The sequence below is a fragment of the Macaca nemestrina genome, chromosome 3, assembly GCF_043159975.1.
Source record: "Macaca nemestrina isolate mMacNem1 chromosome 3, mMacNem.hap1, whole genome shotgun sequence".
Classification (NCBI taxonomy): Eukaryota; Metazoa; Chordata; class Mammalia; order Primates; family Cercopithecidae; genus Macaca; species Macaca nemestrina.
This window is the reverse complement of record NC_092127.1, coordinates 55,675,680-55,681,264: the sequence shown is the minus strand read 5'-3', so window position 1 is coordinate 55,681,264 and position 5,585 is coordinate 55,675,680. Positions and strand designations below refer to the sequence as shown.

The following is a 5,585-nucleotide window of genomic DNA, read 5'->3' as shown; positions in this document are numbered from 1 at the left end:
AGTAATTTGGACAGTTTGCTACTGGTGCAGTTTTATAAACAAATATACCAAAAGAATGCAGAGGACCAGGAATGGGGCATGTGTACATTTAAACTTAGTATGTAAGAGAATACATTTAAAAATCAGTAGAAAAAGTAAATTCATTCAATGATACAAAAATAATTGTAGGACAATTTGTTACCACTGCAAAAAGTAAAATGCAACTCTATCCTATTATAACAATATAGTTAAATAAATTTCAGACATATTAAAGACTTGAACTGAAAATACATTCTTGAAAATTTCATTAAAAGTATAGAGAAGAATATTTATAATCTCAGGTTGGGAAGGATTCCTTAAGCAAAATTCAAAAAGCATAATCTATTAAGAAAAAGCAGTATAAATCAAAGTATCATTTTGGTCCATCAACAGGTACCTAAAAAAAGACACGCCACAGATTTGGAGACAATATTTGCAAGGCAGTACAACGTCAAAGATTCCTAATCAGATTATTAAAATAATTCCCAAAGAATAAATAGCCCGAGTAAACAAATGAAGAAGACCTTGAAAAGATGATTCACAGAAGCGGAAATACTAACATAAAATTGATTATAAGAAGGGGTTCAAAAACATTAGTAATTGGGAAACACCTCATTTAAAACATTATATCATTTCCTATCAGATTTGCCAAAAAAATCAAGTTCAGTAAGGATAATATATATGGCAACTGTCCTTACTGCTGGTGGGACTGTGCATTACTATGTCCACTTTGGGAAGAAATTTATCACCAAGTGTAAAGGGAGTTGTGCCTACAAAGGTGACATTTCCATTTATAAGTGTATATAAATCACAAGTACATACTGAAATCTATACAAAGATTTTCACTGCATCATCATGTGTAATGCAAAGATGTTGGAAATATGCTTATCAAGAGAATGCATAAATAGCTGAGTGACTATGTATGAATGACACATGTTTATTTCTGCTTTTCTTTGTATTTAGGCACATAAAATCAAGCTAATCATATCATTTTTGTGCCACTCTCATATCAGGAAATACAAGATTATTATTATTATTTTCTATTATTATACTTTAAGTTCTAGGATACATGTGCAGAATGTACAGATTTGTTACACAAGTATACATGTGCCATGGTGGTTTGCTGCACCCATCAACCACAGTGTCCTCTAGGTTTTAAGCCCCACATGCATTAGGTATTTGTCCTAATGCCCTCCTTCACCTTACACCCAACCCGCTGACAGGCCCCAGTGTGTGATGTTGCCCTTCCTCTGTCCACGTGTTTTCATTCTTCAACTCCCACTTATGAGTGAGAACATGCAGTGTTGGGTTTTCTGTTCCTGTGTTAGTTTGCTGAGAATGACGGTTGCCAGCTTCATCCATGTCCCTGCATAGGGCATAAACTCATTATTTTATATGGCTGCATAGTATTTCATGGTGTATATGTGCCTCATTTTCTTTATCCAGTCTATCATTGATGCGCATTTGGTTTGGTTCCAAGTCTTTGCTATTGTAAATAGTGTTGCAGTAAACGTACGTATTCATGTGTCTTTATAGTAGAATGATCTATAATCTTTGGGTATATACCCAGCAGTGAGATTGCTGGGTCAAATGGTATTTCTGATTCTAGATCCTTGAGAAATCACTACACTGTCTTCCACAATGGTTGAACTAATTTACACTGCCGCCAACAGTGTAAAAGTGTTCCTGTTTCTCCACATCCTCTCCAGCATCTGTTGTTTCCTGACGTTTTAGTGATTGCCATTCTAACTGGTGTGAGGTGGTATTTCATTGTGGTTTTCGTTTGCATTTCGCGAATGACAAAAGATGATAAGCTTTTTTTCGTATGTTTGTTGGCCGTATAAATGCCTCCTTTTGAGAAGTGTCTGTTCATATCCTTCACCTACATTTAATGGCATTGTTGTTTTTTTCTTGTAAATTTGTTTAAGTTCCTTGTAGATTCTGGGTATTAGACCTTTCTTAGATGGATTGATTGCAAAAATTGTCTCCCCTTCTGTCCGTTGCCTGTTTAAGCAATGGGGAAAGGATTCACTATTTAATATATGGTGCTGGGAAAACTGGCTAGCCATATGCAGCAAACAGAAACTGGACGCCTTCCTTATACCTTGTGCAAAACTTAATTCAAGATGTATTAAATACTTAAATGTAAAACCTAAAACCATAAAAACCCTAGAAGAAAACCTAGGCAATACCATTCAGTACATAGACATAGGCAAAGACTTCATGACTGAAACACCAAAAGCAATTGCAACAAAAGCCAAAATTGACAAATGTGATCTAATTCAACTAAAGAGCTTCTGAACAGCAAAAGAAATTATAATCAGAGTAAATAAATTATTGTTTTATTTAGGTGTGTGTTAAATTTTCCCTTTCTGAGTTTACTTACACTGGAGGCATCCAATTTGTGAAGACATTCAACTAGCTCAGTGGGCAAGCCCATAAGGCAAGGAACTGCGGTCACCAGCCAACAGCCTTATGTTATCCAAACTGTTCCGGAAAGTTGGTCTTCCAATCCCGGTTAAGTTTTTAGATGCCTTTAGCACCAGCCTACATTTTGACTACAGCCTCAAGAAAAAGCCTAAATCAGAACCGCTCAGCAAAGCCATTTCTAGATGTCTTACCCTCAGAAACTATTTGAAATAATAGATATGGTGTTGAGGTTATGTATGTATTTATTTATTTAAGACAGTCTCACTCTGTCGCTCAGGCTCGAGTATAGTGGCGGGATCTCGACTCACTGCAAGGTCCGCCTCCCCGGTTCATGCCATTCTCCTGCCTCAATCTCCCGAGTAGCTAATTAGCCCAGCTGATTTTTTTTTTTTTTTTGTATTTTTAGTAGAGACGGGTTTTCACCATGTTAGCCAGGATAGTCTCCGTCTCCTGACCTCGTGATCCGCCCGCCTCCGCCTCCCAAAGCGCTGGGATTACAGGCGTGAGCCACCACTCCTGGCCCATGTTGGGGTAATTATTTTTGCACCAAAACATCACTAATACTACCCTTTCTTCTTAGATAGCTAAAGTATTTGGTATCTATTCTTTGATAAGTATTAATATATATCCTTGTAGGATATTTAATGTTGCTTTTTATGCATAAATTTTGAATTTATGAAAATGCCATTATGCTTTAGATGCAATTTTCTTTCTTTTCTTCATAGCATGTTTTAAAGACCAATTTGCTGAATGTAGATCCAGTATTTTTTTTTTCTTCTCTAAATGCAGAAGACCATTCCATAATATGCATTCTTCACAACTTGTCTTCCTCTCTGACCAGTATTCTCAAGGGTATTAAGGGATACCTGGGTCATAGAGCGTATACTTTCCATTTTATTTTTAAATACCGTCTTTATTGCCTCCCATCTCTTCTCTACCTCCATGAACAATTTTTAGTTAACTTATTATGTTATTAGATAATATTTTGATAGAGGGCAATATTTAAAATATTCTAAAAGTTTAAGACTCCATTATGGCTATTTACTTTTAACCTCCCATTTTCTTTCTTGAGAGGAAAGTCAATATAATTAGCCCCTTGAAAATTCTATTAAAATGATTTGTTGTACATGTAAGTGAATATGGGTTATTTACATTTTTACCCAAATACACATTAAGCTTTGTTCATGCAGTACTTATTTTTCACTTTAGAATTTATCTTAAATTTCCACTTCATAACACAAAAGACTGACTTCTATAAAGGTACATAGTATACCATTGTTTGATTTTACCATATTTATTTAATAATGTCTCTCTTGATGGGTAAATTAGATTAATTCCTATCTATGATATTTCAGATAATCTTGCAAATAATAATCTCAGATAAAAGTTATTTTACATGTGTACAAGTTTATCAGTAAAGTATAAATCAACAATATTTTTCTGGGTCTAAGGGTAAGTATGTTCAGAATTCATGTAGATTTTGGGAAAAATCTCCCTGTAGAGGTTGTACCGATGTACAAATTTATATCAGAGCATCTCAATGCCTGGGATTACTATAATTTCTCATTGTCTTCCCTTGACTTCAAGCTTTTTTGTTTCTTTGATTTTCTGTGTGTGTGTGAATTTCAAACTGTGACAGCCATGCCTACCAACTACATAGACATGTAAGTTTGGGTATATAAAGGAATTCCTCTTGTTTGACAAATTTGTACTTTCTTTTGCATTACAAAGTTGCTATCTAATGTTGGCAGATGGGCCACTCAGAAAAGAATGTAGCCAAATTGGTCTTGGTCAGTAGAAGTCCATGTTTCTGAGTCTACTCATAACTATCACCCATGCCAGCATGAATACTTGTTCATGAGGAATAGAATCACACATACGAAATGTGGTACTTTGTTTACATTTTAGAGTTTTAGCTTTTACATTTATATCAATAATCCATACAGGATGTACATTTATATACAGTGTAAGGAACGTATCTATATTTTATTTCTTTTATAGGTAATGAATTTCTTCAGTGTAATGCCACTTTTATCAACATGTCTATTTCCATATATGTCAGACCAGTTCTTGACTTTCTTATCTATTTCTTTGCTATTTTTTAATCACTGACAATATGTTTTGTTTTTGTTTTTGTTTTTGTTTTTTTTTGAGACGGAGTCTTGCTCTGTCACCCAGGCTGGAGTGCAGTGGCCAGATCTCGGCTCACTGCAAGCTCCGCCACCCAGGTTCACGCCATTCTCCTGCCTCAGCCTCCCGAGTAGCTGGGACTACAGGCGCCCGCCACCTCGCCCGGTTAGTTTTTTGTATTTTTTAGTAGAGACGGGGTTTCACCGTTTTAGCCAGGATGATCTCGATCTTCTGACCTCGTGATTCGCCCGTCTCGGCCTCCCAAAGTGCTGGGATTACAGGCTTGAGCCACCGCGCCCGGCCTAATAACCTAATTTTCAACACTCACAATTTAGCCTCGCGAAACACGAGGCCTCAAAAAATTTTCTAAAGACTCATCACTGTTCCTCTCCACGAAAATCTTTAGTAAAAGGCGAAAGATTTATACGATCTGTAGAGAAACTAGAGTATATTCGCTGACAATATTATAATGTATAAACTGCTTTCTATCTATGTCTTACAGAAATGTTTTCAATAGAATTCTTTTAATTTATGTTGACAGTTTTTTCTTTACTCTTTCATATGAATTTTAAAATTAGATTTTCATACATCACAGACTCAGGTAGACACATAGACACCTCCCTATTGGAATTTTCATTAGGGTTCCTTTGAATTAATAAACCAAATTATAAAGCATTGATCATTATATGGACTTCTCTCATTCACAAATATATCAAATTTATCAATTTATACGTAGTCTTTTTTCATATATTTAATACAACTTTTAAAGATCTCATAAGTTATGTGTGAGCTTTTTAAAATTTCACAAAACTTTTTAAAATCTCATTTTTATTATGTCCTGTAAAACATCATTTGATATTTTGTACCACTTTATTATATTACAAGTAGTATCTTTGCTTCTTTTGTATATTCTAATAAGTATTTGTTATTGTAAAGGAAGAAAAACAGTACAGTGTACTGTCCATGATGGCCATTATATTAAGGAATATTGTTAGGATGTATAAATA

General features: G+C 34.9%; 1 non-coding gene across 1 annotated transcript; it reads right to left on the bottom strand.

Moving 5' to 3' along the window:
* Positions 1-4,911: 4,911 nt before the first annotated feature.
* Positions 4,912-5,028, bottom strand: LOC112427506 (U5 spliceosomal RNA). The gene has a single exon (XR_003019096.1). It is a non-coding gene; the product is annotated as a U5 spliceosomal RNA (small nuclear RNA).
* Positions 5,029-5,585: the final 557 nt, after the last annotated feature.